The sequence below is a fragment of the Leuciscus leuciscus genome (assembly GCF_965113295.1).
Source record: "Leuciscus leuciscus genome assembly, chromosome: 15".
Classification (NCBI taxonomy): Eukaryota; Metazoa; Chordata; class Actinopteri; order Cypriniformes; family Leuciscidae; genus Leuciscus; species Leuciscus leuciscus.
The window spans coordinates 15,710,633-15,737,796 of record NC_138739.1 but is presented as its reverse complement, the minus strand read 5'-3'; the positions used below and the strand labels follow the sequence as shown (position 1 = coordinate 15,737,796).

The following is a 27,164-nucleotide window of genomic DNA, read 5'->3' as shown; positions in this document are numbered from 1 at the left end:
TTGCATCATGATGCAACAACATGAGCAATCCAGTTCAGTCAAATTATACACTGGTGCAGTGGCGTAGCAAGTCAGTCCCGGGCCCATATGCAAAATAAATTTTACGGGCCCCCCCGCCCACAAGTACATCGAAGATATAGATATAGGCTAGAGACGTTCATATATAGACGTTCACTGTAGTGTATCAAGAAAATACCATACTAAACAATACCATAAAAAACACACTCTACCCAACAATTTTTCACAACCAGAACGGAACAAAAACAAATCTAAAACAACCAAGGCACTGCCAATGTCAATAATAAACTAGGCCTACTGATCTTGGCACGGCGGCCCAAAATGTAAAAACATAAAACTACTCACTCATTTTAGTTGCATTCACCGGGCCTTTCTTTCGGCAAATTCATCCACGATGTCAACAGTAACAGGGACCTTCGACATCGTTGTCATTTACACTAGGTTTGCACAAAAAAACGGTCTATTTTGGGTACTTTTTGTGTCGCGACTATAACTTCTCCACCCTCCTTTTTCTCTTTAATGCCCCACTTTTATGTTTGTATTTGTCCATCCTTTAATGTTCAATTAGCTAGCCGATAGTAACCTCTCACTCTGTGTTTTCTTTTTTTTATTTGGCGCGGCGATGCAGTGTGCGTCATATAAAAAATGACAGCGTAGTTCTTCTACGTCAGCTGCGGGGTGCAAAAAAAAAAATGCACACCTTAAATGTCGGAGAAAGTAGACATTAGGGAGAAACAAGAAATTACTACAGATGACAAGCATACAAAAAATAATGAAATATTGTGGCCACGAATTTAAAATTAATTTCCTCGTTTTAATTAAAAGCTCCTCATGGGCGGGCCCCCTATTGGCCCGGGCCCATTTGCACGTGCATACCCTGCATGCCCTGACGCTACGCCACTGCACTGGTGTCAATTTGATGCCAAATACATTGCGATCACAGAATTAAAAGTAATGAATCAACTAATGACGAAAACATTTAGCCTACAAAAAATACAAATAAAATGATCATAATTGCAAGCAAAATAATGTTTTCTAGTTCTACAGTAATTAGTTTTTTACTCTGACTTTTTTAAAACTTTTTTCTCTCTACTCACTTTGTTTTTCTCTTCACTTACGATTCCAAATGTTACGCTCCAAGTTTTACATAGAGCACCCCAGTTCCAGCACACAACACTCCCATATGGTTATTGTTGGGGAACCAAATAAGGTAGGTTCTTTTTCTGTAACCAAATGTTATAACATTCACAGAATTTTCACACCCTGCAAGTTATTTTTTAGGTTTTATTTTTATAACCATGTAAACTAATTGTGCAATGACCAATACAGAGATTATTCTAATGCTTAAATGTGTAATATTTCATAAACAATCTGTATTTGGCAGAATTACATCTCTGAAATTAGTTTAATACAGCTTTTAATAAAATGTAGAAATTAGTCAAAACGCATTATAATGATTGGACAAATCCAATTTCATATAGCTAAAAATATTAAAGTAACAACATGTAACTTTTCAACCTTCATAATATATTTCCAAGACCCTTGTGATAGTACATCGACTTACAATAGGTTGAATGAGACGTCTGCCAGAGCCTGACGGGGTCTGTATCGCTTTTACTGGCACTATGTAACTTCGGGGTGCGGGTAGTAACCAGCGCTCAAAAAGAACTACAAAATTCGACTGCTTTACGGCATACGTCACTTTGCCCACCACTTCCTCAAATGTGACCAACCAGCGCGTTTGTTTTCGTACGTCTGTTTTCGTCATGGCTGAAGCAGCAGCGAAACGTAAGAAGTCCAAGGTTTTGTCGGAGTAGAGTCGGAAGAGGAAAAGATAGAGTGATAAACTGAAAGGCAGGACGAGGATCAATATTGGTCGAGCGTTTGCTCGCTGGCGTTAGCTTATGGAGGAGGAGAGTTACCAGACTGATGCTGACTTGGCCGTCATGCTGTTGAACTAGTAAGTAACTGTAAATTGCTTGCATACTATCTTTAGTTTTTCTAATCGGTTGTCTGCCTGGCTACGTTACGGAAACTATCTGGTCCTCCATTTATTTATCTTCATGAATCAGCTAGTAGATGAGCGAATTATCAATCTGGTAGCTAGTAAACCCTAACATGGTAGTTTTAGATGGTTAGGATGCTATCGCTATCATTCTCGTTCAGATTTGAGCATTGCAATCGACATGCAAAATTCAAATGTTTGAGTTAAAATGTTTAGTCTACTAAACATGTATAAATTATGAAAGGGGGAAGATTAATAATATTATCATTGCCCATATGAAAAAAAATCTGCATGCTTCATATACAGTAACCGTAAATCATTTTACGACAGCGGTAATGGACAATTCCGCTTCCAACCTGTAGGGCGACCGCAGAGGAAAAGTTCCATGTTGTTGCTTTAAGCCAAGGCTTTTCAGAATGTGCTTTTCTTCCACAGAAAGAAAGACATGGTTTGTAGTTCTGATTATTGCAGTCCATCCATCCGTCTTTCATGCCACTATACTGCCCTATAAGGCAAAAGACCTAAACTCGCTATAGAGTGTGGGACTGAGAATTTTGAGTTGTCCAGCCAAATTAATTATAGGTAGGACACTGGAAATCTGGCAATTGGGACAGCCTCCGTTGTGCTACGGTTATGCAACCGGCCTTTAAAGGGTGCAGCCTCTGAATTGGGACGCAGCAACGGAACGGGTGAACAGAGGTGGGTAGTAACGAAGTACATTTACTTCGTTACATTTACTTGAGTATTTTTTTGGAAAAATTGTACTTTTAAGAGTAGATTTGAATGTGGGTACTTATTACTTTTACTCGAGTACATTTCTAATGAAAAAACTGTACTTTTACTTCGTTACGTTGGGCGACGTCCTTCTCGTTACTTTATTTTAATGCAATATGTGTTGTTAAATGCGTAGTTTATTCCAAGCGCGATGTATCTTTTTTTCTGGGCTTGAGCGATGCTCAATTCACAAATGAATCACTCTTTTGAGTCGATTCTGTTCAAAGACTTCATCAAACAAGTTGGCAGATCTGTCTAAATCGGTTCGCGAATCAGTTTGAATGATTCAGTTCCTGATTCTGTTCAGTTCCTGCACGCACTGAATCGTCTGAAGCGATTTCAATTCACACTCGACTCGGAGTCGTAACAGGAAGATTTAAGGACATCAAGAGCGTTGGATGTAGTGGCAGTGGACCTACAGAACAGTCAAGTGAGAGCAAATCTTCAAATGCATCATATATTTGCCAGCGATGAAGATCTTTATTAGTTGAACATCTTCGTAAGCTGTCTGTGAATGAATGATTCCACAGGACGATACATTCGATTTCATTTAACTCAGGTAATACATTTTACAACCAAACAGATTATCATGCCATGATAGCACTACTAGAAAGGATGACATTACCCGTTTTTTGGACATAATACATTCATTTCTACATTAAATACTGTAAGCTACCGTTGTTCACAGTTTATGAACACCCGCCATCCCGCGGTAGTGAGTGTGTGTGTGTGTGTGTGTGTGTATTGTTGCGCAGTGGCGTACGAACTCGACTTGAAAACGAATGCCTTTGCCTGCCGTACACACAGTTAACCAGTTTAAACATGCTTGCAGAAATAAACATTTGATTATAATTTGGAGAACAGACAGAAAAAGATCCGTCGATGTACTTGTGTTTGTTTTTTTGTGTTCAGCTGTTCAGTAGCAGTCATGAGCGCGAGCACATGTGAAGAGTTTTTAACTCTTTCTTCTCTGTGTCAATTACATGCCTTTGAATGCAACACTCTGCAGATTCACTTTATTTCGACATTGTCTAATAATCCAAATGTAGTTGTATAAGTTACTATTATACAAACCAAAGGACAGGCAATGATTTTCGGGCTACAGATGGCAGAAATAATGTTTTTTGTTGCAAAGAGAGCCAATCTACTTATGAAAATAATAGTCATTTAAATAAAAAAAATCTAAATAATATTATTTTATATATATGACGACTTCAGATGCAAAAGCCTCTAAGTACCATCTGAAATTTTCTTCTAAAAGAGCATTTTTATCAAGTTTGTATGTTTATGTTCAGTTATTTCACTTAAATGGCAATGAAAAGTACCTATTAATTGTCATTAAAGTGAAATTACTGAACTTAAATATACAAGCTTGATAAAAATGCTTGTTTTAGAAGAAAGTTTCAGATGGCATCTGAAGTCTTCATATATATATATATATATATATATATATATATATATATATATATATATATATACTGTATATATATATAAATGAAATATAAATTAATATATATATATATATATATATATATATATATATATATATATATATATATATAAAATAGAGGCCTATATGATCCGAAGTAAGTTACTCGCTACTTGAGTAGTTTTTTCATTGGATACTTTTTTACTCTTACTCAAGTAACTATTAAGATTATTACTTTTACTTTTACTTTGAGTAAATATTTCTATAAGTACTTGTACTTTTACTTGAGTACAGTTTTTGGGTACTCTACCCACCTCTGCGGGTGAATGTGGACAGCTGGCAGAACTCAGATCATAGCAAGACATGTTATGAGCTGATCCAGTATCTACTATGGCAGTGGTTCTTAACTCCAGTCCTCTGCTCTGCACATTTTATATGTCTGCCTTATTTAACACACCTGATTCAGATCATCAGCTCGCTGGTAGAGACTCCATGAACTGAACTGAGTGTGTCCGATAAGAGAGATATTCAAAATGTGAGAGAGACATATGTGTGCAGTGCAGTGTGTCCCGAGGACTGGAGTTGAGAACCACTGTACTATGGAAATCAGTTAGAAGAATCTTTTTTGTTGTTTACAAATAAATCCAACACAATTTGCTCAAAAAGTGCCGGGATAAATGTAAACTCGCCCAGTTGTTCCAGCGCAAGTGTTCTAAGCAGATTTACAAGTTAAAAAATATTTTCAGAGGCAAAGAAAAAAATAAAAGACCTCATCGCACCTGGAGGCACCACGCTTATGTCTTATTGACCTCGCAGCAAACACAAAAGATACATTTTCAATTAATAACAGATTTAGCATGAGTTGCTTTAAAAAAAAAAAAAAAAAAAAAAACACTAGGAAGAAAGTTAGGGACTTCACTTTCATTGTATGGGAAAAAAAATCATTAAATGTGAGTGGTGACTACGGCTGTGAGACCACTTTATGCCTATTTTTTATATATGAACTAACCCTTTAATATATAATAATTTATTAATGTTAATATATTACTGGGTTACACTTTATTTTAAGGTGTCATTGTTACAGTTTAATTATATATTTAAGTCCTGAGTAATATTAATTAACTACATGTACTTACTATAGGGTTAGGGTAGCATTAGGGTTTGGTTGAGGGTTAGTTGCATGTAATTATGCTAAATTTACTGTTATTACTATGGTAAGTACATGTAACATATGTAATAAGGACACTGTAAAATAAAGCGTTACCTATTACTGTTTTTGAAAAAAATATATGCAATTAATGTGTTATTATTTATTTTGGGAGAGTTCTAAGTAAAATCCTAATTACTTCCTCATAATAGTTAGTAAGTGTTGGAGCCATATTTGCTTTCTTTATTATGGTTTGAGTCGAATTATGATAATAATGTGTTTTGTTAACAATAGTTTGGTGTGGTTATGTTACATTTGTTTATATTCAGATTTTCTTGCTCTATGAGTGCAACATGGAGGTGTGCGTTATTGAACCCGCCCACCAGCAAACAGGTGACTGCAGCACCTGTCTTATGGGTTCAATCAAACACGGAGTCAGTTTTTGTTTGAAAGTGATTTGTCGTGGTTAATTTTCCACTGTTTTTAGCGTTGATCTTAAAATGAGGCAAATTTAGCTCTACATTTTTAATCACTCAGCTATACCCCCTCCAGAATTTTCATCTCACCAAAAAAAAAAAAAAAAAAAAAAATGATGACATAGGCTACTAAGTTATGATTATGACTGAAAATACTTATGAGGTCAAAAGTTCAAAATTATCACGTAGGACAAAGGCATAATTATGAGGTCAAATTATGGTCATAAATGTTAACTTTTTGTCATCATTTGTACTTTTTACCTCATAATATCTACGTTTTAATGTTTTATAATTATCACTTGGTATGTCATAATATTGACGAAATAAATAAATGTCATAATAAATACGAGCATGTTTAGGCCCTCAAAAAAGCGATTCACTTTGGAGAAGAAGATGAAGAAGAATAAACGGAGCAAAAACAATAGGGTCCTCTAACCATCGGTGCTTGGCCCCTAAGGATGAATAAAGATATACCGAGTAGCCGAGGAAGAAACATAGAGAGGAACCAAGACTGATCAAAGAGCATATTCTCCCTATTCAACTCACCGTAGACAGTGAGACTCACATTTTTGCTCATGTTTTTGTCGATCCGTAGTTCATAAACTCCAGAGTCCGTGTTTGTGATGGTCAGAGATCCAGTCTGATGATCCAGCTTCAGTCTGTCTCTGAATCTCACAACACCACATTCACCAAGAGTGAATTTATCATGTTAACATTGATTTTAGCAACTAAACTGTTTTCAATTACAGACACCCATAGGATCAGATCATAATTCATTTGATCATCCGTGTGTAGAGTCACAGAATCTCCCTCCATCACTGACACTGACTCGATTTCCGCTGTTGTAAATAATTTTGCCACCCACAGGTGTCGCACGCTCGCTGTTTATCTAGCACTGGGTTTGGAATGAACGATGTCCACAGACAAGGTAGAGTATGCTGCATGATTTCATGAAAGTATGATGTATTGCGACATCAGAAACGAAGAAAAACTAAATAATGACTATTGTAACGCTTGTCGTAAAGCAAGTCAAATTTGTAGTTTCTTATGTCTCATTCGAACTACAGAAACGTGACCCGGTCTGGCAATCTTACACGGTGTGGTTATAGCAGATATAGGGCTGCAAAGCGAATCCAGAAGTGCCTTTCACCCTGTTACGACTTGATGAACCACTGATACGATTTTGGAAACATTATTGTAAGGTAAAAAAATTTACATAGTGTTGCTATAAATGTAAAGTGAAGAACATTCTGCTGCAGTACAAAGACAAAATATGATAAATAAAAAAAAATTGTTTACATAAAATATTAGTGTGGTATTACTCTTATAGCAGTTATATATTAAGTTTTTGTTCCATATAAAAATCTGAGTTTAGACCTGAATTAAAAATAGATCTCACAGTAAAATCACAGTTTAATCACAGTTTAATCATTTACACATGAGAATAGTGAATGAATAGTCTCTGACTAATTTAACCAGTAATTTATTACATGGTACCAGAACAGAAGAAACTGAAGGCATAAAAACACATTTCAAACTCACCAACCAGACGCTATAACAGAACAGAACATATTTGAGAAACATTTTCTTCATCGGTTCACTGAAAACCCCATGATAGTGATGCTTAAAATGTCAGAAAACACTCAGATTGATCTGAAACACGACTGATCTGTGACATTTTCAAACGAATTCTGTCCCCGTATGAAAAATAAGAGCAGAAGAGTGAGATGTTGCATGAGTGTTGGATTAGATATCCGTTTCTATTGAACCTCGTGTTAAAAGAGTCCTTATGGGAAAATTAACTCATTATATTAATGTAAATTTTTCAGTACATTAATAAAAAAAATATGTTTTAGCTGTATAAATTATGGTTTTCTCTAGAAAATCTTGCAGAGGTACAAATATAATAATTAAAAAATATATTGTTTTAGAGAAGAATAAGCTTAATAGTAACATAAAAATTAATAAATAACGTTTTATTAATGTAAAGCTTTTAGTGGCGCACTGCTGAACTTGTTAAAATATGTATAACGTTTATATTCCTCCAGGAGACGTCACGTGGCTCGACTTAATAAATGTATAAAACATGGAGAGACTCTTGAACCTCAGAGTGAGAAAACTTTATTGATAAAGGCATGAAAAATACATATGACAAATGGAGAGCGGTAGTAGTATAGTGTGATTGTCTCTATTCATTTGTTTTACATGTCTGAGGGAAATATAAACAATAAAGCCCTTCAAATTGTTTTTAAAAATATCAAGACACTGAAAATGCAAAGGGAGAGAGAAGCTTGAGTAATAAACTACATTTATAAGGACAAAAACACTAGAAAAACAAGAAATACACTTGAAGAACATCTGATGTTCAGCGTGCTGCTTTAGATTTCAATACTTCCTGAAAAAGATGAACATATAAAGCCATAAATCGAACAAATATTTATGTAAAAACAATTTGTGAGAAATGACATCATCAGTTAGGTACCTGATGTGTGAATATGTGCTTGATCTTGTTCAGCTCTTCTGGATCTGATCTCATAAACCAGAACAATGACAGTAGCCACGCCCACCAGAGCAGAGAGGACCAATCGGATCACAGCTTCAGTAGGACCACAACAGTGGACAGAGCCTGAGGAATAAAAACATCAAACTGAGATCAGATCAGTCATTAAACGCTAATATCAGCACTGACTTCAACTAAGATCATCAGTGCTGTGGTACCTGCACATGTGTGACAGAGTGTGTTGATGTCCAGATGTGTGGTCTGGTTGCTGATGGGATTGTTCAGCACACAGCTGTAGGTGTTTTTATCCTGATATTCCACCTCCAGAGGTAGAGAGAGACTGATGCTGAGATCACACACACTGATGCTGGACAATACACTGATTCCTTTGTACCAGGAGAGAGTCACGTCACTCACATTCACCACTGATGAACACAACAATGAACAATTTGATGACGACGATGATGATGATGATGAACAAGTGTGACTAAATATGACAGGAACAGGCAGACGAGCTGGAAAACATGAGAGAATAAGGAGAAATCTGAACAAATACAAAGTTCTGTTATGAAACTCTAGATGGCGTCTGATTGGTCCTTAATTAAATCCACATGATTCTCTATAGGGCACAGATGATTGGTTCCTGCTGTATCTGCTCAAACTTCAAATACTTGGTCAGCATTTGCAGTAGCAGTGCGGCGCTCTTTCAGAAACCCTCCACCTTCCCCAGCTCCACCTGTATAGATCTGCTTCAGGTAACTCATGTACGCTATATACAGCAGCAGCATATCTTGCTCACAGCACACGTGTGTGTTTGCTCTGCAGCAGCAGAAATAACCAAATCTAATCAACAATCTGATTTTCAGTTCAATGTGTTGAGTGAGTGTTTATACGGTCTGTCATCTCACACTATAAAATAAGAAAACATATGACTGGTGCTGAGCCAAAGACGGATGCGCTCTGCACTTGTCAAATCACAGTGTTTTCAACCACATAATGTTTCTTTTAGGTTTCAGACATTTAAATACACATACAGTAGGTACAAGAAAAAAAACATTTAGTAGTTTTTACAAGATAAACATACAGTTAACAAAACAGTTTGTAAAAAACACTGATGTTGAAGCGGCAATAATAATAATTTCAGTTTGACAACATGTTTTATTCACATTTTAATGTGAATAAAATGTACGTGTGAAAAGGTTAATAAATGAGAATATATTTGAAGGAAAGGACAACCCAGATCCGGCCCACATCTGGTACACGTGGATTCCACATATATACCAGATGTGGGCCGGATCTGGGCCGACACTGTTGCTGTCTGGGAAATGATTTCTACTCACCATACACAGAAACATTGAATGTTTTTGATGATGGTGATGATAAAGATGATTCTGCTCTAGCTATTTTAAGTTTATAGATTCCAGCCTGTTCAGTTGTGATGTTTGTGATGGTCAGATATCCAGTTTGATCGTCCAGCTTCAGTCTGTCTCTGAATCTCCCATCATACGTAATGTATATCCCATCAGTGAAAGCTAGTATTTCTTTTTCAGACTCCCACAGTATGTCATTTTCACGTAGGCCTATTTCAGTAAGCCCAGGGTTTAAAGTGACTGAATCTCCCTCCGACACTGACACTGATGTCATCTTATCTGCATCACCAAACACACGGAGAACAAACAGGAACAGGGTTTGTCACAGATGAACTTTTAAATAACTTTATGATTGTTTGAGAAAGTAAAGTTTGAAATTTAAAATGAATAATATCATAAAACAACAGAATAGAGTAAAATGGTGTGTGGATATTATATGGAGTGATTAAAAAATAAAAAGGTGAAACATATATTTAACTCACAGTTGATAGTGAGAATGAAAACTGTGCTCATTGGTCCGTTGGTATGTACTTCATAATCTCCAGCATGTTCAGTTGTGATGTTTGTGATGATCAGAGATCCAGTTTGATCGTCCACCTTCAGTCTGTCTCTGAATCTCCCATCAGCAACATCATCATATACAGTGATGCTGTCATTATTTACATTTATTTCAGCTAGTAAAAATTTTCCAAACCGCCACCGAATTTGATTTCCATCCTTCATGTCATTACTACCAATGTTTAGAGTGACCGAATCTCCCTCCATCTCTGACATTTCTGAAAATGCTGTATAACCAAACACAACTGAAGAACAGAGAGAGAGTTTGTCACAGATTAAAGATTTAAATAACTTGATTTCAGTTTGATGAAGCTTCACTAAAATACTTTAATTCTTTGAATCTGAAGTGAATAACATTCTGCAGCAGTATAAACAGAAAACATGCTGAATGAAATGTGAAATACTTAAATTATTTTACATGGACCAGAAACTAAATAAAAAGACACGTTTACTTAGATAAGAGTAAAGTCACAATTAAAACGAATGCTGTTGGGTATTGAGCTTCATATTTAACATATCCCTAAAAAATTTGTTTAGACCTGAATCAAAACTTTAAAAATCAATAACTTATACTTGAGAATAACAGTCAATGTTAATCATCTCTGACTAATTTCACCAATAATGTATTACATAGTACTAAAACAGAAGCAACTGAAGCCTTAAAAATCATTTCAAACTCACCATCCAGACGCCACAAACAAAACAAAAATAATTTGAGAAACATTTTCTTCATCAGTTCACTGAAAACCCTACGATAGTGATCCTTAAAATGTCTGATGACACTCCGACTGATCGGACACACGACTGAACTGTGATATTTAGCTGGTTTAATCGTCTCTCAAAAAGTTGCAACCCCTGTCACAGTTTCCTTCATCAGAGGAAGTCATGAAAATAAAGCTGCTGCTGATCTTATATTTTCTTTGAATTCTGGCCCTGTATTGGTTGAGTGAAACGTTGCATGAGTGTTGGATTAGATCCATATCTGGGCCCGCATGTATAAAACTTCTAAGAATTACTCTTACGAATAGTCTTAAGCTTTGACTTAAGTGTCAAAAAATTCTTAGTAAAAAGTAGGACTTCTCTAAGAGTAGGAGACTTTTATAAAGAAGCTAAAAGCAACTTTCAGTAAAGTCTAAGGGCCCTATTTTAACGATCTGAAACGCAAGTGTCAAGCGCAAAGCGCAAGTAACTTTGTGGGCGGGTCTCGGCGCTGTTGCTATTTTCCCGGCGGGATAAATGACTCTTGCGCCAGGCGCAAATCTAAAATGGGTTGGTCTGAAGTAGCTTCATTATTCATAGGTGTGGTTTGGGCGTAACGTGAAATAAACCAATCAGAGCGTCATCTCACATTCCCTTTAAGAGCAGAGGCGCTTTTTCCATAGCGGATTGCTATTGTAACGGCGGATTTGCCAGGCGCGCGCCAGGAGCGGTTCACAGCCAAGGAGAGCAACGCTCTCGTCACGGCCGTAAAAGAGAGAAGTTACATTGAAATGGAGAAACCCACCCAAATTAGCTTCGGTTAAACAGGCGTATGATAATTTGGGTAAATGTGTAAGCTAGATGTATGCTTTTATAATAAATTGTCTATCTATCTGTCTATCTATCTATCTATCTATCTATCTATCGTAATAATGTATGATTTGCAAAAATGAAAACTGCTGCTTCTGTGTAGATGAGAGAATCAAAGTGCGCGTTGTGCACACGCTACATTGATTATGGCCAAGCATGCGCCCTTAAAATAGCATATGGATAACATGCGCAACGCGCCACTGACTTTAAACTATTTTTTCCTGGTTAGTGGCGCAATTGTTTTCTAAACCTGCAAAATAGCATGAAGGAACGTTTGCGCCGGAACACGCCTCCTCTTTGCGCTGAACCGCCCCCGGGAGCGCAAGTGTATTTCCTAACTTACCGACGTGCTTCTGTGGAGGGAAAAGCGCGCTTTGCGCGGGTGCAAAATAGGAATGATACATGCGTCGGTGTTCAAAGTCACTTGCGCTGGGTGCAAGATAGGGCCCTAAGACTCCTAAGTACTGACTGAAGTGGGACTTAACTAAGGACTACAAGGATGTCAACCCAAAATGTCCGCCCTCAACCTCTGAATCAGCCAATAGTGAACCTGCAACGGTGAGGTCACTGCAGCATGACATCATTTAATGTAATTATAATAAAATAATTGAATTAAGACACTGAAACTTTAATTTTTCAATTATTTTTTTTTTTTTATTGCTTTGCGTTGCATTGTGCAAAGTTATCACATTATCATTATTATAGAAGTTATCACGTGATTATTGATGCTGTGGGGCAAAGGAAAATTGTCAGATTTACCCTTTATTCAAATAGTATTCAAAATGTGTTAAAGATGTTGTAAGCTTATTGTGTAGTTGTGCCTGGAGTCAATTGTTTATTTGTGATAACACAATGAAACATGCCAAATTGTACAGACATAATTTTTAGCCAGGCTGTCATACAAAGAAATTATGAACGCATGAAAAAAAAAGAGAGGACAATGAAATATTAATAAATGACTATGTTGCAGACAATGTATGATTTTTTTTTTTCTCTCCTGTGAGCTTTTTAGTTTTTCTAAAACCTGTAGCTGTAGTTTACCCTTTGTTGTCACTCAATATTCAAGAATATCTGCATTGAAACCATTATTTGAGAATTGAACTGAGCTGGACGATGACATCACAATTTTATCCAGAGCGGCTGAGGAACTAAATAGATAACTAATGATTTTTTACAAAGGAAATGAAAGCTTTAGCGTAAGTTACGGACAGGGCCTACGCCAAAGAACTTTATATGATAATATTTGCTTGCAGGGCTGTTAATAAATGTATACTTTATTAGATCATTTTGCCTCCCGAGTCTTTCTGGTAGAAATGAATCAACACTGAACTTACTTAAGCTGTACAATGACACTGTTTTCTTCTAGAGCTGCTGTACAGCCAAGACTAACTTTGTTGCATTATTTTCCTGTTATCTCTGTAAAGCTGCTTTGAAACAATCTGTATTGTACAAAGCACTGTAGAAATAAAGGTGACTTGAAATAATTTTGTTAGATAAATACCTTCACTAAGTTTAGTGTTTTGTTTTTCCCTCATATTTTAAAATATTAAAAATATATAAATATATAGATTAAACTTTTTTTTTATCATTTGATCAACATTATCATCATTTAACACCAATACATCATATTTTCGTTGAAAAGTGCTTGGCCGCCTCCTCTCTGCTGCCATCCTAACTAGGTTTGGAGACCTCTCCAGCTCTATTAAATAATTTACAAGCTGAGACCAAGTCTTAACACTTAGGAACCTTTATACATACAGACGGTTGGTCTGGGAACGCCCCCGGGAACGCCCCGTCACGTGATGTGAATTTAGCCCGTGGGGGAAAACATTAGGTGTGTTCGACATCGGCTGCGGCTGGATGTAACCGATCGGCGAGAGTAGCCGCGTGCAGGCGGGGAGGAGCTGCAAACGGAGACGTGAAGTCGGACACTTTCTGATTCCCGTAGTGACAGCTCACGTGTTGTTTGCATACTTTACCACAGCTGCAGTGAAATAAATGCAATATTTGCCAAATAATACACAGATGTTTCAGAGACATTTTCATTCAATACTTTATGTACTGCTTCATACAGCGTCTGTTTGAACAAGAATAAAGTTCAACATTTAGCTACTATCAATGAAGTGGAGTCTACGTTTTTTAAGCAGTTTTAATTTGATAAACATGACACAATATAACATGACAACGACATGAAAAGAGTGTTCACTGTTATAATAAACTGATTTGAGAGCTTTAGAGGAACTAAAGGTGTTCGAATAAACACGAAACACACGTGATCGTTGTCATGCGGTGAATCCGGCCAATCGTGGAACAGCTGTGTCGTCATCAGCCCACGTGCAGCCCAGTGCAGCCGCTCTTGAGAAGCTGCGCTGGCTGAGTTCTCCGGCTACTCTCGAATCGCTCTCGCGGTACTTTGATGGCATACGTCACAGTCACGTGGCGTCGGCGCTGTATCAAGTCGAACAAAATTTCTAACCGGCATGCACTGCTTCAAGTCAGCTGCCGATCGGTCTGCGCAGAGCTGCATGAAGTCGAACAAGCCTGGACACTTTCTGGTTCCCGTAGTGACAGCTCACGTGGTGTTCGCGTACTTTACCACAGCTGAAGTGAAATAAATGTAATATTGGCCAAAAAATACACAGATGTTTCAGAGACATTTTCATTCAATAGGCCTACTTTATGTACTGCTTCATACAGCGTCTGTTTGAACAAGAATAAAGTTCAACATAATTGCTACTATTAATGAAGTGGAGTCTATACGTTTTTTAATCAGTTTTAATTTGATAAACATGACACAATATAACATACGACATGAAAAGAGTGTTTACTGTTATAAAAAACTGATTTGTGAGCTTTAGAGTAACTAAAGGTGTTCGAATAAACACGAAACACACGTGATCGTTGTCATGCGGTGAATCCGGCCAATCGTGGGACAGCTGTGTCGTCATCAGCCCTCCTGCAGCCCAGTGCAGTCGCTCCTGAGAAGCTGCGCTGGCTGAGTTCTCCGGCTACTCTCGAAATGCTCTCGCGGTACTTTGATGGCATATGTCACAGTCACGTGGCGTCGGCGCTGTATCAAGTCGGACAAAATTTCCGCCGCCGATCGGTCTGCGCAGAGCTGCATGAAGTCGAACAAGCCTATTGCCTTCGCGCTCATTGAAATACACGGGACAATCATGCCGAAGAGTTGCTGTGTCGTTTTCTGTACCGCCAATAAACAAACAAATTATGAATTGAAGTTCTACATTCTTCCTAATAAACACACAGAACCGGAAAGAAGGACAGGGACTTGTAATTTTTGAGATTACTGTGTGAGTAGATCCCTGTGTGATATAGTAGTGGGTGTTAAACTCGTATTAGGCAGTGGGCCAGATTTGTCTACATCCCTTACGAAAAAGAACTATAGTAATCCTATAAGATTTCTATAGTAGTGTATAATACTTCTGTGATGTTCTGTAATACCTCTATAGTACTTATATAGTATGTCCCAAAATACTATAGTATTCCTATAAGATTACTATAATATTTTGTCCCAAAATACTACAAGATTCCTATAGTTGTTTTTCATAAGGGATGTCTCATTCACATTAGCGTTATCAGCTGAAGGCTCGCTTGATAGGCCAATCGCGAACCTATGTACGTAGAGTAGTTCGAGGTCTACACTCAATACAGACTGCAGTCTGTGAGTTAGGGATAACTGTCAGCACAGTCCATCGGCAACTTCGTAGGCTACTACTGATCACCGTTTTACAAAAGGATTAATAGTTTGGAGTGATGCATACGTACAATTGACCTTTCGCCGGCCCCTCCCCCAAAACGGCCATTGTCCAATCACACATCATAGCAACCGTTACTATGTGAGCAGGTCCGACAAACATTAGCAAGATTGTGAAGCATGCGCCCATGGCGTTTGTAAATCGGACACTACATACCCCGAGAGATTGTCTGGAGGAGTTGTGTTCTTTCCATTCCCAAAGCCGAAAACACAACGTGAGCGGTGCCTACAATGGATAAAACAGTGTGGACGGCCCCACTCCCAGTTAAATGTGTCGAACATTACGAAGCATAAATACGTCTGCTGGCTGTGGTATCGATGGCTACTTAAAGGTTTTTTTGTTTTGTTTTTCTGATCTGAAAAACGATCCTATCTGTAACTCAAAAAACATAATATTGTCTGAACCGCGAGTTTTATGATCCGTTGCCCCACTAATAAATATTATGGTCTCAACCGCGATTTTTGTGATCTGTTGTCCCCCTAATAAATATTATGGTAAGTGAATTATGAAAGACAATCAATGAAAGTTATTTAACGTTAGATGCAAATTAAGGCTATGTCTGGTTAAACAGTTATTGTGTGATTTCGTTTATTGTGCTTTGTCAACTTGAAGCATGAATTTGAGAAAGAAAATCATTTTTGGAAGAAAATGCACCACATACTTTTGTCAATGATATAGGCCTAAGTTATAGCTAAAAGATTGTAAAAGCTTTCAGTTCACCTGCCTAATTGTAGTTGAAAAGTCAAATTAAGCTTGATTAATGATATACTGTGACTGATCAAATAAACTACAGCATCGGGAATATAACTCCCATGTGTTTTGCAGCATTTAAAATTTTTGTCGTGTTATGCGAAAAAACACACATGTATAAGAAATTATTGCTGACAGCACTTTTATTTTCAGAGACAGTTTTTTCTTTCACACAAAAACACAACAGTGTAAAGTGTCTTACAATGCTTTTAAACACTTGTTTCCTTGTTCTTTGTCATAATCACAAATGATGTGTATGAACACCGGTAAGCATTAGCCTCGATAGAGACGTAGATAGTAGTCGTGTCTCCTTCATTGCGTATTTTTATATTATAATATATCCCTCCACTGCATACTGTAACCCTTTTTGCCTCAATCTGGAAGATATCGCGGAGGTATTGCTCCAAAAAAGGTCACTGACACGCACGGGTATACCTTTTTCCGTCATGGCAATCTGTCGCGCTGGTCGTGTTTGACCATTTGTTTGTCGGACGTAGCAACAGTAACTAAGGGGGGCGGGGCTCGGCGAAAGGTCAATTGGTAAGTGACAAGGTTTTATGGAGTTATAGTATGCAACAGGATAATGTTACCGCTACAGCTATCGCAATGTCTTACCTGGAGATTCAACCAGATAACAAAATATGTCTGGAAACGACACCTCCGGCCATTTGGTTGGGTCATTGACCCAGTTTTTAATTAAATAAGGGCAATCATAACCTATTGCAGTTAATTTTGCAATGTACCGTTGCCGGTCGGCAGGCGTCAATGACGCGCAATACCACATTTTTGTCATTCAAAAACACACGATGTTCGCAGTGTTTTTCCCCAAAGCTTCAAAGTCATTTCGGTGGTAAACAAACTCATAGTAGGGCGAATCATCATGGTAGTAAAGCTTGGGGGGGGACGCCGCTGGAAAAACCAGCAATGCAAGTTTGAGAGGGGCGCCCCGACAAATCTCGCAAGAATCACAACTTGGTTTACGGCAATGTAAAGGCCCGTACACACCGGGACGAATTTCGCGCGCGATATTCGCCGACGTTTAACGCCTCGTGACTAAACAAAGGGCGCCAATGTGAGTGTGCACACAGACGCGAAAAACGCCACGCGTAAAAGCGTACATTTTTTTTTAACGCCTCGGGTTCGTTTTTTTGGTTTGACGCGCCGCGTCAATAATCGGCGCGCCGCGTTTTCATAATCAGCGAAAAACGATTGGGTGTGAACACAAAAAACGCGTTGAAAAACGCTGGCGAATAACGCGCGCTGATATTCGTCCCGGTGTGTACGGGCCTTAACGGTGTATTTACGACAGTGCTACAAGTATTCTACAGCGACTCTAGGAGTCACTGTTTGACAAAAACACAATTCTTGCATAGTGTGCCTTTAAATTTTACTCTGAGTGGCTTTATACATATGGCCCCTGGAGTCAGAAGTGCAGTCAATTTAAGACAAAGGCCCCTGGTGTTTTATTTTATGTTGTGAGCATCAAATCTGTTTGACCTCTGACCCTTTTTTGGCAGCACTTTATTCAGTGTAAAGATGTTTTGTATGGAGTAGAAGATTAAAAGGTTCATATCAGCAGCAAAAAAGATGGACAAATGCTTCACAAACTAGTGACACAGAGAGAGAGAAAAAAACATCCAGCAGAAGCTGTTTATCCACCCAACAGATAAAACCACATTTCTGTACAGATAAAACAGAGGAAACCCATTGCAGCGTCCAGTTAGGTTTGAGTTCGTGTTTGAGATCTCAGGCTTTTGATTGCAGACTTTGTTATCTTTGTGAATCTGAGCAAAATAACTCTTGAAGCACATGCAAGTTCTTGGTCTTTTCTTCTGGGGAAACGGAGAAGCGTAGAGGCCTGGATCAATTTTTTTTCAAATTCATGTTAAGTTATGATGGGCTTACACACAATAGGCTAATTCTAAGATTGTACCTGTAATGGTAACAAAGGTTGGGAAAAAATAAACTGAAATGATTCATCTTTTTAGTGCACGGTCATCTCCAACATGACATCAAAGTCTGTGAAGTTCCGAGCGCCTCCTGCTGGATGAGCCGTCGAGAGGAGAAACACTGTCACAATCCTGGTGTTGTGACAATGTTTCTCCTCTCAACGGCTCATCCAAAATATGATGTATTGAAGTTAATTGATGATAATGTTGATCAAATGATAAAAAAAAGTTTAATCATCAAGGTATTCTTTTTGTGTAGCAAACAAACGAAGGTTCAGAAGAAGATAATTGCAATACGAAGTTTAATCCAACAGTTGAGACACACATCTAACGTGAACGAGACCGAGCAGAGAATGAATGTGAGGGTACAACAATTAGGAGCACAAACGAGACTAATCAATTAAACAGCTGAAACCAATGTAAACAAATGAGAAGCAGGAAAACTGAACATAGGAATTCACAGACAGTGATGACGACGCGCTTCTACAGTTATTAACATCATACATTTATCAAAAAATATACGTTTATAACACACTATACTTTGCACTGTAAAAACGACAACTCAAAATTGTTCACCTTACTAAGATTTTTCCCACCCAGCACCAGTCGTCATTAAGACGTTGTTTTTTGGGCTAAATCAAGTTGGCCCGTCATAGTCTTCATTTAGCCCAAAAATAGACGTTGAAAATTGGGCTTTGTTTGGTCCGTCTGGTTTGGTCCAAATTTAGCCCAAACATAGACGTTGAAAATTGGGCTTTGTTTGGTCCGTCTTGTTTGGTCCAAATTTAGCCCAAACATAGACGTTGAAAATTGGGCTTTGTTTGGTCCGTCTTGTTTGGTCCAAATTTAGCCCAAACATAGACGTTGAAAATTGGGCTTTGTTTGGTCCGTCTTGTTTTGTCTAAATTTAGCCCAAACATAGACGTTGAAAATTTGGCTTTGTTTGGTGACTTTGGTCCTTCTGATTTGGTCCAATTTTAGCCCAAAAAAAAAAAAACGTTGAAAATTTGGCTTTGTTTATTTAGCCCAAGACCACATATAGCCCTAATATAGCATACATACAATTAAAGTATATTGTAGAAAGTGAAGAAATAGATTGTAGAAATAGTTTCAAAGTTACGTGTCACTGCACATCCCAGGAATACATTATTTGTAAGCACCCATATACGTTCGCAAACCATACAGTCTACATGATTTGGCATAAATCCAGCAAAAAGCGCACCCTAGTGGTTCATATCTAGTTGGAAAACGCTTGTGCTGAATATTATTACACCTATTTCTGAACATTTGTTAACAATTAGCCTACATTAAATATGTCTAATGCACCCATAAAAACAGTAAACATCACAGTAGTTTCCGTAGACCCCGATAAACAACAGCACTTAAATAGCCTATTAATAACTGCATATTAATATATTCACATATATGTGAAGCACTGTTAAATATATTGAAATACATTTTGTATATTTAAAATACATTTTAAAATACTTAGATGTAACACGAGGAACAAGCTTCATGTTCTATGTTCATAATTATCATGTAGTTTTTGCTATTTTGTGTCTACACCTCGTTTACCATTTCTAAAGGTAGGCCTATATATTATATTATAATGTAGCCTATTATATATAGCCTATAAATTACTTCAAACATTGTTTTACATTTTCAATGCTTTCATATTCTCATTCTATTTACAGTTTGCGATGCCCACAGGCCTACTATCCACTTAATAATGTATCAGGTTTCAGGATATTTTAGCTGATTATCAAATAATTCACTCCATCAATCTAAATGTATGTAAATGCTGCGTGACTTCTACATGTTTCAATGGGCGCGCGCTGTACATTCAAGCCGCATTTGAACTGGAACGGAGGGCGTTACCATGGAAACGAGGGCAGCTCAACTGACAATCAGCGAAGCTCCGTCTCTCACTGTTGTTTTAACTACTTTAAGGTAAGTTTAGTCCATAAAATTACACAAATAGTACATACAAATGTTCCTGACACTTTCTTTCATGTAAATGACTCGCTTCCGTTGAATATTTACTTTATAGAAATGGTTTAGTGTCTTCGCAAAAGTCCGTTAGCATCTCAACCGTTAGGCTAACTAGAGGTAACGTTATGTTAGGTTAACTGTAGACTTGAGCTGTAAGTTTGGGCTTTTAATCACATCTTATGTGTAGATGAGAGATTTTGATAGTTTTGTAAAGGTTTTGCTGACAATTGGTCAATGGATGAATGGAAATAAGCTAATTTATTTAACCTAAGTACACACTGTATGGTTAATTCATAGTTATCACGTGACGTCACACCATTACGCCCACCTGGAGGGCAAAATAAGGCTTTCCTCCACTGCCCAGTCCTTTTTATCAGGTTTGTAGTTAGTATTAATGTAGTAAAACAGTGTTATTAAAAGATCAAATTCAATATACGCTTATTCATGATGCATACTTTGTACAGGTAAGCAGATGAACACAGAACAAATTATTTATAGCATAATAATATTGTTTGTCTTCTCCCCTTTACAGTATTGTTTGCCATCTAGTCCTGATCACAGAGTTTAGCTCCAAACCCAATTAAGCAGACCTGAGCAGCTGATCCAGGATCACCAGAAACTCTGCAGAACTTTGGTCTGGACACCAGTGTTGTAAGTGCAGAACATATTCCAGGAGATGTCAATATTGTCTCTCAAGGTCCACTTACATACAGAGGTTTACTCCAATCTAGTCCAGCACACCTGAACAAGCTAATCAAGGTGCATAACTCTCTAGCTCAGTAGTCAGTGGTTAAGGGCCGTCTTTATCACAAAATCCTTACAGTGCACTGAAACATTCGCTCCCTAAAAACTCACTATGTTATCGGAAGTTCTGAAGCTCAAAACTTTAATCACACGATACTTTGAACTTGCTACTCAAGTTCGCTACAAAATGACATGTGATAGGTGATTTTAAAACACAAACCAATATTATATTTCAGCATAAACATACGTCGCTAGACAGGTAATGTCTAATCAAGCAAACATTTACAATTTATGTATGACTGAAATCTTGCACGTACATGTAGAGGGAAAACTCAAGTGTATACTTTACATTTTGGACAACCATTGTTTTTTTACATTTACATTTTGGTTATTGATTTCTTTCTCACTTTAGATGCTGGAGAAAAAACCGCCAGGCTAAAGCATTCAAAGTGGAAACTTCTGTCGTGGCTCAATAATCCGGGATTGGGATGGTGGAAGGAGCAGAAGATCAGAGATCAGGAAGAGATCTACTGGTGCCCCTGAGGAACTGATTTACCTAATGCGTCAAACATTACCAAACATTTTCATCACTCACCTTCATGTCGTTGCAAACCTGTAAGACTTTCGTTCATCTTTGAAACACAAATGTAGATCTTTTTAATGAAATCTGAGAACTTTCTGTCCCTCCATTTCACAGTTTATGCAACTACAACTTTCAAGCTTTAGAGACATTATAACAATAATCAATATGACTCCAGTGGTTTAACCTCAACTTTATGAAGTGAAGTGAATGCTTTGTGTGTGTGCAAAAAACCCATTGCATCTTTATTCACAAAATATACATCTCTGACACGTTCACGGAGCACCACGATTCATCAGTGTTGTGTTGGCGAGAGAGCCAGCGATCTCATGGAGCAACATGCGTTGGAGATACATCATTTGTGAATAAAGACGTAATTGTTTGCGCACACAAGGCATCTGTTAAAAATATCTTCATTTGTGTTCTCCACAAAAGTCTTATGGGTTTGGAGCGACATGAGAGTAAGTAATTAATGACAGAATTTACATTTTTGTGTGAACTATCCCTTTACTGTTTTCTAATGTGGTTATAATTGGTCATTGTTCTGTTTTATTTTTACAATATTTATGTTATATATGTATATATACATATTTATGTTATATGTTACAATATTTTTAAGATTTATTGTTTTGAAAAAATGTTTATACAGAAAAGAAAAATTTGATAAGTCACAGTAAAAACTTTATAATTGTTTTTAAAAAATTATGTTTCAAATAAATGCTGTTCTTTTGAAAGTTCTATTCAAAGAATACTGAAAACTGTATCATAGTTTCCACAAAAATATGAAGCCGTACAACTGATAATTTTTTTTTGATAATCAAATCATCATATTATAATGATTTCTGAAGGATCATGTGACACTGAAGACTGAAGTAATGATGCTGAAAATTCAGCTTTGCATCACATGAATAAATTACACATTACTATATATTTACATGTATATTTATGAAATGTTATTTTTATTGTAGTAATATTTCACAATATAACTGTTTTTAGGGTATGCTTCATCAAATGCAGGCTTAAGATGTGATCAGGAAAGTGTTTTTTATGTGAAAGATGTATCTGATGTGTCAATAAATGGTTTGCAAATCTTTTATGAATTGTCTTATTATGAATATTAAATATAATCATGAATTCACGGTTGACATTAGGCCTGAAAATGACGTCTTTTCAACTCACTTTACAACCTAATTTAGACGCGATTGGGACGTCCTTTTATTGGCGTCTTTTCAACGACCTGGAAAAGACGGCTTTTCACCTTTCACTTTTCAACCAAATTTTAACGTTGTTTAGACGTCTGGCAATGTCGTCTTTTCGACGTCTTTTCAACGAGTTTTTGCTGGGTGGGTTGCATTCACTGACAATAAAATTGCTAGTTGGAACTTGAACTATGTGTTTTAAGCCACTTGAACTCACTTTCAGACGTTTCTGAGGAAAAGTTCATCTTATTTAATAAATTGAGTTGATTTTATTTTGAAGTTGAAGTTGACACCCAGTTAGAGTGTGGTCAACTTATCTGCGCATGCTCATTTGAAATTTGTCATGGCAACCGGCTGCTACGGGGTTTCCAAGGATTTTCGCAGGAGCTCCCTTCGAAAATTTGAAAGTTTGCGTCCGCCATCTTGTCACAATGCCAGCGGTAACTTTCCCTGACGTCTTTGTTGAAGAGAGACATTCCTTCTAACGGGTAAGCTATATGAATATGTATATGCATTTGATATTTGTGTTACATTTCATTGCGGGAAACAAAATCGATAAATCATAACCAGGCGAGGCGTTTATGGCAATACAAAATCCCCCACTAACGTTAGCTAATCGATTAGAAGCTAGCTTATTTTGAACAGTTAAGCTCAATATAATTATTGTCCACATATTAATTGAAAGATTTGTGTTGCCGGTATGTTTGTTTTTCTCAATGAATGATGGCATTGTTTTATGCACGTCTGCTTTGCTCATTGACAACTGCTCGCGACCATGCGCTGCAACCAAGGTAACGTTAGAACTAACGTGCTAAAACTGTGATGCAAAACTTCGGTTTGATACGGTAGTTAACTAGATAGATATAGCTTCTAGCATGCAACCTTTGTGTAGGGCTGGGTACCGAGTTCGATACTTTTGAGGGACCGACCGAATTGCCTCGATATATCGAGTATCGAAAAATGACGTTCATTCCAGATTTCGATACCTAACAGTTACATGCAAACTCTACAGTACACTACACACACGAGACGCGCGGAACTCTCCGCGCACATACTCATATGAGAGGCGCGCGCACACGCACAAATATGATGAAGACCTTGACAGTGCACAGAGTAAACATTAGAGCAGAAAGTTGCTCCGTCTTCGACTGGTAAATGAAGAGATACCTTGTTGATCACTCTGACAGTGTTTATATTGCAATAAATAATAACCTACTGAATGTACACTGCCTTTCAAAAATGTGTTGGTTGGTCAGATTTTTTTTTTTCAGTAAGGATGCATTAAAGTTATCAAAGGTGGCATTAAAACATGTGTAATGTTACAAAATATTTCGTTTTTAAATAAATGCTTTTCTTTTGAATTTTTTATTCATCAAAGAATCATTAAAAAATTTATCATAGTTTCCTAAATATTAAGCAGCAAACTGTTTTCATATTTCTGAAGGGTCATGTGACACTGAAGTAATGATTTTGAAAATTCAGCTTTGACATCACAGGAATAAATTACATTTTGAAATATATTCAAATAAGATTTTAAATTTTAATACTATTTCACAATATTACAAGTTTTACTGTATTTTTTGCAGGTGCTTTTTTGTTCCTTTGTGCACTGGCTAAGGAGCATGAGTCAAACTGAAAAAATAAAATCAAAGTTTTTCTGAGGTAATGTGTTATGTAATCTTGTTAAAATGGATTTCATAAAATTGGTATCGAAAAAAGTATCGTTAGGAACCGGTATCGAAACTGAGGTATCGAAATTGGCACCGGATCGAAAGATTTTGAACAATACCCAGCCCTACCTTTGTGTGTTTTAGCCCTGAAGCTCAACAGCATTAACGTGAACGGTTGCGAAGTATGTCACTGTGTTCATTTTATCCTCTTATTTTTGTGCTAGGTTTTCTATGAAGTGTCGCTTCTGCAGCTTTGCCAGCGCCAGTCAAGAGCGTCTGCTTAGGCACCATCGGCTCAGGCATGGAAGAGGAGCTTACTGGCCGTGTGTTTACAGTGACTGTGTATGTTCTTTTAAAACACCTGGCGCTTTAAAGTCACATTTGACCAATCGCACTGTAGGGCAGCCAAAATACAAGATAAATTCACAACGTGTCCGGAGCTTTTACTCGCCCTCATGTTGTTGCAACCCCGTAAGACCTTCGTTCATCTTCGGAACACAATTTAAGATATTTTTGATTAAATCTGAGAGCTGTCTCACTCCTCCATAAACTTCTATAGACGTTATAACTTGCTGGCCCAGAAAATGTATTAAAGACATCGTTAATATAGTCCAAGTGACTAAAGTGGCTCAATCTTAAGTTTATAAAGCGACGAGAATACTTTTTGTGCGAAAAAAAAAAAAAAAAAGACTTTATTCCACTATTCATTTCCTTCTTTCTGGCCCTCGAGTCTTTTCACGTAGTGTGATAGCGCAGCGTGTCTGTGTTGTACGTCACACGTAGGCTCACTATTGGCCGACGCTGGTCATGTGTGAGATGCGTGTGATGTACAACACAGACGTGCTGTGCTATCACAGTACGTGAAAAGACTCGAGGCCCAGAGAGAAGGAAATGAATAGTGGAATAAAGTCTTCTTTTTTTTTTTTTTTGCACAAAAAGTATTCTCGTCGCTTTATAAACTTAAGATTGAGCCACTTTAGTCACTTGGACTATATTAACGATGTCTTTAATACATTTTCTGGGTCAGCAAGTTATAACGTCTATAGAAGACTATGGAGGAGTGATCCAGCTCTCAGATTTAATAAAAAATATCTTAATTTGTGTTCCGAAGATGAACGAAGGTCTTACGGGGTTGGAACAACATGAGGGTGAGTAATTACTGACAGAATTTTCATTTTTGGGTGAACTAACCCTTTAAACTAAAAACGAATCTTTTACAGTGCTATGCATAAGTTTAGACACCCATACTAAAGTTGACTAAAAAGAGGAATAAAAAAAAAATCATCTTTTGGAAATTGAACTTAATGCCTTAATTAAAAAAATTAGGAAAAATCCAACCTTTAAGGACACCAATTTTCTTTGTGAATGAATAATGTATCGTAAATAAATAAATGTTCTTCCTCAAAATACAGGGTGCATAAGTTTGGACACCCCTATGTTAAATTCCCATAGAGGCAGGCAGATTTTTATTTTTAAAGGCCAGTTACTTCATGGATCCAGGATACTATGCATCCTGATAAAGTTCCCTTGGCCTTTGGAATTAAAATAGCCCCACATCATCACATAGCCTTCACCATACCTAGAGATTGGCATGGAGTACTTTCCATAAGATCATCTCTCAATGCAAATCAAACTAGCTATTAGGCTAACTGAAATAAAACCATGCCAATCTCTAGGTATGGTGAAGGCTATGTGATGATGTGGGGCTATTTTAATTCCAAAGGCCAAGGGAACTTTATCAGGATGCATAGTATCCTGGATCCATGAAGTAACTGGCCTTTAAAAATAAAAATCTGCCTGCCTCTATGGGAATTTAACATAGGGGTGTCCAAACTTATGCACACTGTATTTTAAGGAAGAACATTTATTTATTTACGATACATTATTCATTCACGAAGAAAATTGGTGTCCTTAAAGGTTGGATTTTTCCCAAAAAATGTAATTAAGGCATTAAGTTCAATTTCCAAAAGATGATTTTTTATTCCTCTTTTTAGTCAACTTTAGCATGGGTGTCTAAACTTATGCATAGCACTGTATGTGTAGCTGTCATATTACTGTCAAGAGACTACGGTATTGAATCAATACTATTGATTGTTCAGTAGAAGCAAGCTGTGTTTCACCATTACTGTTAGGCCTATAGCCTGCATGTTTGCATTTTTGGCTAATTTCAAAGTTCAGATAATTTGGCTTTTTCAGGTGGGGATTTACACATTTCTGAATTAATACTTAGGCAGGCACTATACAACTGTTTATCGGTCATCTTTGGCAATATTGCATTATTTGTAAGGTCTCAACAAGAGTCAAAAAAAAAAAAAAAAAACTGCCCATATTAAGGTTCTGAAACCTGATGTATTTGCTTTGGGTATAAGATTACTTGTTTACATTGCCCATATTATGGTACCGAAACCTGATGTATTTGCTTTGTGCATAAGATTACTTGTTTACATTGTGGAATTGTAAAGCTGTTTGTGCCAAAGTCGTTCAAATAAACATGCATAAATGAACTGGTTTACTGTCAGTGGATGATTTAAAGGGAGGGAGGGGAGGGGAGGGGAGGGGGGTAATTTAAACTCAAAATAGTAAGTTATTACAGGGGATAGTAATCTGAACTCAAAATAGTAAGCTTTTACAGACTTGAAAGTTCCAGTAACTTGAATT

General features: G+C 37.2%; 1 protein-coding gene and 1 long non-coding RNA gene across 2 annotated transcripts in view; one reads left to right on the top strand and one right to left on the bottom strand.

The window, feature by feature from the left end:
• LOC309476166 (SLAM family member 5-like) overlaps window positions 1-27,164 on the bottom strand; it is a 222,374-nt gene that overhangs the window by 153,186 nt on the left and 42,024 nt on the right. The window lies entirely within an intron of this gene.
• On the top strand, window positions 19,861-22,731 carry LOC309476374. Its single transcript, XR_014198075.1, has 3 exons — window positions 19,861-20,271; window positions 20,846-20,964; window positions 21,470-22,731. It is a non-coding gene; the product is annotated as an uncharacterized lncRNA (long non-coding RNA).